Raw genomic sequence first — 11,086 nt, forward strand, 5'->3', positions numbered from 1 at the left:
CCTGAAGTGTGAGCGGGTTAGAGAGGCAGACCTGGGCCCTTTGACAACGTCCCAGCCTAATAGTGACCTCATTTCTTAAAAATGAGTATGTGCTAGACACTGCACCCACTTGTCCACCACGCTATTCTGGGGAGTCCTCGCACAGAGGTTACCAGAATCACCTCAGGTCACCGGCTGAGAAGTGGATATGAAGCCTCTGAGCCCAGGACTTGCTAGCTACACCCCCTAGAGCCTCTGTTCTACAAAGGGTAGGGATGGGGGTGCTGCCTCCGGGAGGGAGGAGGAGGGCTGAGGCCCTAGGCCCTGGGGCGAGGGCGGGGTAGACAGCCAGCTCTGTGCACTGACCTTCGGCCTGTTTCGGTTTATGAGGCGCTGTCCTCCCCATTATCTCATCTGATCCACCCCGCAGCCTTCTGACAAGACTGGGCGTCCGCTTTTCACTTAGGCTAGTGGCTGGCCAAGGTCACTGGGCAGGTGAGAGCGGGGATCAGAGCCCAGCACCCCAAACCCAAGCTGGGCTGTGGGAAGTCGTGAGGACAGCCTGGAAGAAGGCAGCCTGGGGTGGGGCAGCAGGGGGCCCCTTGTCGCCCCAAAGGGACATGTTTCCTACTCCAGACTTTTCCCCCAAACTGCTGTCCACCCTCCCTCCCCCAGGACTCTACCCCCTTCACAGGCCCCTGCCCTTCACAGACCCCCTTCACAGGCCCCTGCCCTCACCAGCCCAGAGGGGGCCCTGCCTATGGGAGGAGGCCCCAGGGCTGGGCTGTTCGTCTCCTGCCGTGAGCTGCTGGTCACCTCTTATCTGTGTTTGTGGGATCAGGTATGTTGCTGGGCAGGTCAGAGGGAGGTCACCCCGCCAGTGTTTGGGTGTGCCCAACGGGGGCTGGGCATGTTCCCCAAGTCCTGCACAGCCCCTTCTCCACACCCGCACGCAGCAGAAATCTAGCCCTGCAAGCCCCACCCAGGAGCAGGTAGAGAGGCCGCATTTTACCAAGGGGCTCAGGGTTCCCTCCCACCTGCTCTTGTTCCCTGACAGGCCACCGGCCACGCCACCTCTGCACCTCTCTTCCTGAAGGGCTGGGAGCACCTCTGGGAAGTGCTGGGCTTCCTCGTCTCCACACCTGGCACCTCACCTGGCACAAGGTGTTCGATAAATACCTGTGAGGTGGGCTGTGGCCCCCCTGCCCTGGCAGCCACCTCCACACATGCCTGTGGACACGCATTCACCGACACTCTGAACACCACACTTGTGTACGAACACTCACGCACATACCAACACATACCCTCACACACACCTCATACATGCACTTGCATGTGCTGCAGGCATTACACGCCCTCGCACACTCCCAGAGCCCACACTTACGCTGGCATGTACTCACACACCACGCACACACACACACCCTCTTACCCACACAGCCTCACCCAACCACTCCCCCTCACACATGTAGCCCCCACCCCACCCAGCAGGGCACACTCCTGCTCCCTTCCTCTCTCTCCTTTCTGGGGGTCCTGGTGGCCCCTCTTTGTAGCATTTCCCACCTCCGTTCTGGCCCCTCTCCCCTCAGGTGAGTCCAGCTCATCCCTCCAGTCGGGACCAGCTACACCTCACTGCGACAGATGCGAAGGGAAAGCTTGGGCCCTTGTGAAATTATTAAACTTTTTTTAAGGGAATTTTTTCATTAAAGGATTATTTATTTATTTTTATTTATTCATTCATTTATTTCTATTTGAACAGAGAGAGACACATGCACAGAGAGAGAGAGAAAGTGAGAAAGCAAGCCACCAGGTCTGGGACTCGAACTGTGGTAGACCATGTGGGAGTATCCAGCACCTTAACCACCATGCCACCTGCTGGTCCCAAAATTATTAAACATGTTTAAATGGACTCAGATGGTGGCATGGTGGTTGGGGAAGCCGCACGCTGCATGTCTGGCTGAGCAGCTCAAGTCCTGAGCTTGGGAAACACACCGTGCATGTGTAGGTGGGCCCCAACCCCAGACGGTGAGGAGGGATTGCAGGGTCACCAGGCCCAGCAGTGACCACTCATTCCCTCTCTCTCTATTTCTCTAGTGACGCACATGCCCTCTGGTAAATTATTAAATTTTTTTTCAAGTGGGGACAGCAGAACATGAAGCCAGCACAGGGCTCATCCTGTAGTGCAGGGCCTCGTGTGACATGCCCCATGAAGCCAGTCCCGCCCTGTGTCCCACCAGCCTGTTGGCACTCCCCGGAGCCACCCAGCACGGCCTTTGCAACAAACACTGAAACATGGATGCCGGCTTTTCTCACAGGTTGATTTCTAAGACAGTGGCGGGGGTCACCCTTTGCAGGGTCCTGCCGTGTGATCCTCCCCCAGCCCTGCAGCCAGCAAGGATCCTGGGTGCCCCCACAGTCATGCACAGTACACTCGGGTAGGCCTGGGACACGAACCCGGAGCCCTCCTAGCTGACACACAGCATCACGCAGCAGCGCTCCTACTGCCTGAGCCACTGCGGCTGGGCTGACCCGCCTCAGACAACTTTCTCAGAAAAATACTGAATGTGTGTCTTTTTACGAAACTCAGGAGGGGGACCAGCAGGTGGCGTGGTGGTTAAGGGCGCTGGACTCCCACATGGCTGACCATGATTCGAGCCCTGGCCCTGGCGGGCTTTCTCACTTTCTCTCTTTCTCTCTCTCTCGTCAAATTAAAATAAATAAAGTTAAAGTCATTCTTTAAAAAAAAAAAAAAAGAAAGAAAGAAACGCGGGAGAGACCAGCAGATGGTGTAATGGTTATGTCGCCAGACTCCCACGTAGTCAACCGCAGTTCAAGTCCTGGACCAGGTGGTTTAAACTCATGTCAGGCGCATGTGAGTGCATGCCCAAAATCCCAAGAGGAGAATGGAGGGGAAGAGATTGCAGTGTGCCCCTCCCCCCAGGGGTGATTTCTTGGTTTCTCTCTGTCTCTCCAATGAGCACACACACCCTATAGCACCCTAAATCTCTCTTAAAAATAAAATAAAACAAAACAAAGGGCTCGGGAGAGGCCCAGCTCATGATGTTCTGGTTAAGGTAGCTGATCCCACACGGCTGACCACACTGTTTGAGTCCTGGATCTGATGGCTTGGTAAGCATGCCCAGCGCATGTGCGCATGTGCCCAAAATCCCGAAAGGAGGGAGAAATGGAGGAGAAAGGCTTGCATGGCTGGTGCTTTCCTATTTTCTCCCTATCTCATTCTGTCTCTCTCTTCGGCAAGTGCACCCTCAAAAAAAAAAAAAAAAAAAAAAACCTCAGAAGATCTGACCAGCTGAGCCAGCACCTCCCTGGACCACAATCTGCAAAAGTGGAGTCACTGACCCCACCCTCCCAGTCGTGAGTTCACCACCATCACTGCCATGGAGGACCTGTGCCTGCTGCCAGGTTCTGCTCCCAGCCTGGGAGTGCCTTGTGCAACCCTCTCATGATGAAAAGCGGCTTGCTGAGGGCCAACTAGTAAGCGGACGACAGAGGCAGTGGACAGTCGCCATGTCAGGGAACGGAAATGCAGCCGGCCCCTTCTGCCGTGGGGGCTGCAATGGGGAGGTATCAAGTGTTCTCACCACCAGAAACACTTCCAGCCATTCCGCATGGCAAATTGCGGGCCGCGTGGGAGTGTCCGCATGGCCTGGGCCGGCATGGCTGTGTAACCCAAAGTACCAGGGGATACCGCCGCTGCCCCGTTGTCTTCTTCCCTCCATGGAAGAGGAGAGCAGGAGGAACCTCACTTGTCTGGATAGCAGCTCTTCACGTCTTTCTTCCTCAGCTCATCCCTTTTGTTTGTTTGTTTTTGCCATAGGGTGCTTGTGCACTAGAGACAGAAGGAAAGTGAGAAACCACCCCCCCGGGAGAATGGCTACCACAATCCCTTCTTCATTCTCTTCTCAGGATTTTGGGCACACATGCACATGCACAGGCATGATTTTCAAGTCGCTGCGTTCAGGACTGGAACCACTGCCAACCAAGTGGGAATCCAGCGCCTTAACCACCATGCCACCTGCTGCCCCCTCCCTAGTTCATACCTTTTCAGGAAGAACAAGTGCCCAGAATGAGTGCCCACATCATGACCTAGGATTGGTAGCACTGGATCAAAAAGAACAACCCTCCCCCCTTTTTTAGAGAGATTTTTGCTATAGGGTGTGTACACTCACCCAAGAGACAGAGAGAGATGGAGAGACAGAAAGTGAGAAATCACCCCCTAGGAGGGATGGCCACACCATAATCCCTTTTCCACTTCCCACCAGGGATCTGGGGTATACACACATACACACCTGGTGTGAGTTTTACAACTCCAGGTCTGGGACTCTAACTGTGGTCAGCCATGTGGGAGTTTAGTGACCTAACCATTGTGCCATCTGCTGGTCCCACAACCCCCTCCGGTTTTACAGGTGAGGATACTGAGGCTCAGAGAAGGACAGTGACTTGCTTGCTGAATGCACAGGACTCAGCCTGGAGAGATGAGTGTCAGCTTGATAATAATGGACATATTTGGGATTGCACATGATTTTTGTTTGTTTTCAGGCTTTTCTGTGTTGGCTGAATTTTCTTTTTTAAAAAATTATTTATTTATTTATTTATTTTTATTATTATTATTTAATTTTTAATTTGACCAAAGAGACAGAGAGAGAGTGAGAGAGAAGGGGGAAGTAAGAAAGCAAACCACTAGGCCTGAGACTTGAACTGCAGTCAACCGCGTGGGAGTCCAGCACCTTAATCACCATACCACCTGCCGGCCCCAGCTGAGTTTTCTTTTACCATAAACTTGTATTTCCCTTAAAATAAAAAAGAAGACAGATGTTTTTTCCATTTTGAAAAATATAAGTTAGTCGTTCAAAAAGAGTTGGGCCAGTTGGCCGCGTGGTGTGTTAGGTGGCTGGATCTCACATGGCCGACCTGCTGGTTTGAGTCTCAGACCCTCCAGCCTAAGGAACATACCAGGCACATGGGCATGTAAGCCCAAAATCCCAAAAGGAAGGAGAGATGGAGAAGGGATTGCGGCCGTGACCATCCCCCACGAGAGGTGCTCCCCACTTTCCTTCTTGCTCTGTCTCTCCCTGGTGAGAGCACGCACCTGCTGGCAAATTTTAAAAAGAAAAAAAAAAAGAAAGAAAGAAAAAGAAAGAAGCAACATGTCTAATATTTGGAAGAAATTAACGAAAGTATGACTCATTTGTTTATGTATTTATAATCGACAAGTAGCACAAGGCACGAGGTGATGTTTCAGTCCATGCTCTTCTGTTCATAGCATGGGAAACCAGCATGTCTACAGGCATAGGAGAAGCGCCTCATTTCACAGGCAAGGAAACTGAGGCTCCAGAGAGGTGAAGAAATACCTCGAGTTTGCAGAGCTAATGAGTTCAGGAAACTAGAACTTGAACCTTGCCTTCCTGACCCTCTTCCCTCAACCCTGCAGGGACTGTTCTGAGCTGTGCTAAGCAACCCAGTTGTCACCGCTGCATCAGGGCCTGTATTCCCCCTCAGAAGCACAGTTTTAGCTGTGCCCGGTTGACACAGACATGCCTGGGCTGGGGATGAGGCAGAGGTTCAATTAGAGCTGCTTTCCAGGGACTCTGATCCTGTGGGAAGGAGGGGCAGTGTGTTTTCCGCTCCTGAGACCCCCCTTGTGGACATCCCTTGGGAAGGCTGCCTCTTCCCTGCTCTCCCCCTCCTCCTCCTGCTCTCCCCCTCTTCCCTCGCTCTCTCCCTCCACCCCTGCTCTTCCCCACCTTCCCTTGCTTGGGCTACGTGCTGGGCTGGGCTGGGGCAGCAGTAGCAGCAATTAGCCCGGCTCAGCCGCCCGTTACTGGAACCTGCATGTCAAGTCTGGAGCTGATCCAGGAGACCACGCCCAGTGTCCTGTATGACTCAGTCTCACCTGCCCACCTCCACACCTGCCAGCCTCAGTGGCCTGGGCCACAACCCCAGGGGAAAGTCCCAGCATCCTTTGGTCCAGCCTCATCACCCCCCACCTCCCAGGCGTTTGCAAGGCAAGCTTGGATTTAGACTCTATCACACGCTCAGTTCCCTGGCTGTTCCTAGCCAAGCGGGAATGCTCTAGGCAGAGCAGATGCCAGGGTGCAGGGAACTGGGATCGCTATGGAGCTGCGTCTCTATTCTCTATTAGCATTTGAAATGCAGGCAGCTGGGGCCAGTCAGTGGCCTGGTGATCAAGGCAGCTGGGTCCCACATGGCCAGTTGTGTGGTTCTAGAGACATGCTTAGAATCCCGAGGGGAGAAATGGAGAAGCAATTACAGCACGCGGCTGCGCCCCATGGTGGGTGCTTATCTCTCTCTCTCTCTCCTCTTTTTTTTTTTGGAGAGGTTTCTGCTATAAAGGGTGCGTGCACTCGCCAGACTGAGAGAGACAGAGACAGAAAGTGAGAAATCACCGCCAGGAAGGATGGCCAAGCTGCAATCCCTTCTCCTCCATTCTCCTCTTGGGATCTTGGGCACGCACGCACGCACACGCGCCCAGCATGAGTTTAAGCCACCAGGTCCAAGACTTGAACCATAGTAGACTACGTGAGAGTCCAGCGACATAGCCATCATGCCAACTGCTGATCCCAGGTGCTATTTCTCTTTCTCTCTCTCCAGGGAGCACATGTGCCCTCTGACAAAGTATATTTAAAAAGAAATCGAAAGGCAGGCAGCTGAAGAGTCTGGGGGTGGCTGTTGCTGTTCACGTAGCAAATCGGCAAACAATAGGAAGAACGCCCGTGATGTCTAAAACCGGTAAAAAGGTGAAAACCCTCCACTGGTTGGTTGGGCTGTGCAATTGGAGGCACTTCCTGAAGAATAATTTGACAAATTATTTAAAAGCTTGGGGGCAGCCGGTAACATGGTGGTTAAGGTGCTGGACACAGACATGACTGTGGTTTGAGTCTCAGACCTGAAAGCTTGGAAAATCACACCGGCACGTGTGTGTGCCCACACTCCCAGGAGGAGAAGGAATTGCAGCATGGCCATCCACGTAGGGGAGTGATTTCTCACTTTCCTTCTCTCTCCCTCTCTCTGTCTCTCCAGCAAGCACACGTGCCCTATGGTGAAAACCTAAGATAATAATAATCATAAAAACAAAAGCCCTTAAAGGCATTTTTATCTCAGGGCTGGATGGTGGCATAGCGGTAAAATGTGACATTCTGTAAGGCTGACCCACATGGGAGGGTTCCAGCTTTGAGTCTAGAGGCGCCCCTGAACACACCATGCCTGTGCCCCCGGTCTGGTTGCAGGTAGATTGCAGAGTCAGGTGCTACCTTTTTGTCTCCTTCATGGAAGGGAAAACAAAACAAAACAAAACAAAACAAAACAAAAACAACAAAACACACCTAAAAAAATAAAGCATTCATATTTTTTCTTTATTTTGATTTGCTACAGGGTGCATGCATTCACTGGAAAGAGGAAAACTGAGAAATCACCCCAGGGGGGTGGTCAAGCTGCAATCCCTCTTCCTCCATTTCCTCTTGGGATCTTTGGGCACATGCTCACACATGCCTGTTGTTTCTCAAGCCTCCATGTCCAGGACGCTAGTGGCACACTCGGCCATGTGGGACCCTGCTGCCCCAACCACCTGCCACTGGCTGGGGGGTAAACTTACCCACAAGCTCTGGACTCAGGTCAGACACATGGACAGTCTGTTCTTCGTCATCTCTTCCTTCCTTCATAAATACCAAGTAAGCACCTACCACGTGCTTATCTGTGGAGATGCTGGTCTTAAAACTGTTTAGCATTCTCTCGAAGGAAAGAGGTACGTAAACATTTCTCCCCTCCTCTCAACCCAGGTTGACAAAGGTGAAATCAGTGGTCATTCCTAACAGTGGCGAGCGTGTGAGGAAGCTGGCACTGTCTTCTGCAGCTGGTAGAAGATGACATGTACAATCCTCCTGGTAAACAAGTTGGCCGAAACTTTAACAACGTGTAAGTCTCCAACCCAACTATTCAACTTCAAAGAATGTATTTTAGGCAAACAATCAGATAAGCGCACAGCGATGTGTCTCAAGGTGGTTTACGGCAGTGTAATGACCACCAAAGGGGCCAGAGAGAGGGAATTTGTGAAATAAACTCATATCCATCCAACAAACCTGTGTAATCATTACAAACGATGATGTATGATTAGTTCTTGAAACAATTATTAATTTAATTATCATTGTGTGTGTGTGTGTATGTGTATATTTCAATTTGCTATAGGGCACATGTGCTCGCCAGAGAGAGAGAGTGAAAGTAAGAAAGTGAGCCTCCAGGTCCAGCACTCGAGCTGTAGTCAGCCATGTGGGACTCCAGTGCCTCAACTACCGTGCCAAGCACGAGTCCTGAAGTGTGAATTTGTAATGGCATGATATACTGTTAAGTGAAGAAGGCCGATTACATAGTAGAATATGTAGTCTGTCTCAATTTAAGTTTAAAAATGTACAGATAACTATAGGCCAATATATGCATAGAAACAAGTCTGGGGGCCGGCAGGTGGCTTGGTGGTTAAGAGCGCTGGCCGACTGCAGTTCAAGTCCCAGACCTGGTGGTTTACTTTCTCTCTCTCTCCCCCTCACTCTCTTTCCTGCTCTGGTCAAATTAAAATGAATAAATAAATAAAGTTAAATAAAATAATTATTTAAAAAAGAAACAAATCTGGAAGGATACATAGCAGCTTGATAGCAGTGGTTGTCATTGTGGGATTATGTGTGTTTGTTTTTAGAACTTTCTATATTGCCTGAATTTTCTTTTATAATAAGCTTGTATTTTCTTTTTTTTTTTTTAAGATTTATTTATTCATTCATTCCTTCATTTTAATTGACCAGAGAGAGACACAGAGAGAGAGAGGAAAGTGAGAAAGCAAGCCACCAGGTCCAGGTCTCGAACCATGGTCGGCCATGTGGGAGTGTCCAGCGCCTTAACCACCACGCCACCTGCTGGTCCCTAAGTTTGTATTTTCTCTTATAATAAAAAAGATGAATGTCTTTTTCCATTAAATTTTTTTTTTTCAAAAAATTTTTTATTTAACTTTATTCATTTATTTAGTTTAATTTGACCAGAGAGGGACAGAGTGAGAGAGAGTTAGAGAGAGGGAAAGTGAGAAAGCAAGCTACCAGATCTGGGACCTGAACTGCGGTCAGCAACCACACCCCCTGCTGGTCCCATTATTATTGCCATTTTAATTTACTATAGGGCATGTGCGCTCACCAGAGCTGGTCCCATTATTATTGCCATTTTCATTTACTATAGGGTATGTGTGCTCACCAGAGAGGGATGAGAGAGAGAAAGTTAGACAGCAAAAAACCAGGGAGGAGACTCGAACCATGGTGGGCATGTAGGAGTCCAGCTCCTTAATCACTGCACCACCTGCTGGCCCCATCTTTTTCCATTTTGAAAAATAAATATTTATAATGCAAAACAAGTGAAGCAGACATGTCCAACATTTGGAACAAATGAGCTGAAGTATGACTCATCTATTTAACATAATTGACAAGACTAATCATTGTATGCATTTATGGGGTATAACTTGGTGTTTCGATGCATGGATACATTGTGGTCAACTCTTGGTAGTACGTCTCTATTAAAAATGATGACTCATGGGACAATCTGCTTTGTGCCAGACATTGACTGATAGTGTAAAGGAAGCCAAGACAGGGACTGTCCCCTCCTGAAGTCCTGAGTAAGCAGCGGCTACCCACATAATGGGATTAATAGTATGAAGGAAGGATACATGCAGTGACAATGACAACTCCGAGCAGAACACAGATTCTGGACATAGGTGTGGATGGATTCTGGGAAGATGAACAGGAACTCACCAGGGTGCAGCGATGGGGGTCCCCCAGGCAGGAAGAACGCCGGTGCAGAGTGAAGGCGCACACAATGACGAGACCAGCAGGTAGTATCGGTAGTATCGTGACTGTGTCACTGGATGCTTACATAGCTGACTGTGGTTTGAGTCCCAAACCTGGTGGCTTAACACTCATGCTGGGAACGCGTGCATGCATGCCCCAAATCCCAAGAGGACGATGGAGAAGAAAGGACTGTGGCATGGCCCTCCCCCGGGGGTGATTTCTTACTTTGTCTCTCTGTCTCTCTGGCAAGTACACATGCTCTGTAACAAAAATCTCTCTTTTTAAATTATTTTAATTTTTTATTTATTCATTCATTTATTTTAATTTAACCGGAGAGAGAGAGACAGAGAGAGAGAGAAAGGGAAAATGAGAAAACAAGCCATCAGGTCCAGGACTCCAACCAGGGTCAGCCATGGAGGAGTATCCAGTGCCTTAACCACCATGCTACCTGCTGGTCCCACAAAAATTTCTCTTTAAAAAATAAAAATGCACATGATGCTACTACTTATGCAGAGGATGGGAAGAAGCTGGTTAGCATAGGAGTGCAACATTCCAGGAAGGAGCGGCCAGATACAGAGGGTTTTGTAGATCCAGAACTGCTTTGTCGATCCCGAGGGTAAAGGCAGCCACTGAAAGGGTTAAGGTGGTCTTGAGGTATTTGTAGCAGAGTGACAGTGTCATGTCGATTTATATCTTTATTTATTATTATTATTTTTGGCTAAGGAAAGAGAGAGAGGGAGAGGGAAAATGAGACATCACCCCCTAGGGAGATGACCAAGCCACAGTCCCTTCTTCCATCAGTGACAGTGATGGCTGCAGAGAGGACCGAGCTGGGAGGAGGGACTGGGGGATGTCACAGAGGTTGGCTGCGTAGGAAGTAGCAGGGGGACACAAAGGTTCTGACTGCCTGCCTGGGCGGGTGAGGCCACGCTTCTTCAAGAGAGAGTCTGGGGGAGAGTGGTGCAGGAGACACTTGATTGCTGGCCTTGGGGTGAGGGGCTTGAGCTTTTCAATAGATGGATATTCAGGATGAAGGTTGGGTCAAAAGTATAGTGTTAGGGTCATCAAGTCTTTAAGTGACAGCTAAATCTAAGGTTTGGTATTATCCCAGGTGAATATGTAGAAAACAGGGGGTGGGGGAAGCTTAGGGGCAGATCTTCTATGCATTTAGGGACTAGATAGAGCACTAAGGCCGTGTGTATGTGTGTGTGTGTGTGTGTGTGTGTGTGTGTGTGTGTATTCTTTTTTTCTTTTTT

The sequence above is a fragment of the Tupaia chinensis genome, unplaced genomic scaffold, assembly GCF_000334495.1.
Source record: "Tupaia chinensis unplaced genomic scaffold, TupChi_1.0 Scaffold000627_1, whole genome shotgun sequence".
NCBI lineage: Eukaryota > Metazoa > Chordata > Mammalia > Scandentia > Tupaiidae > Tupaia > Tupaia belangeri.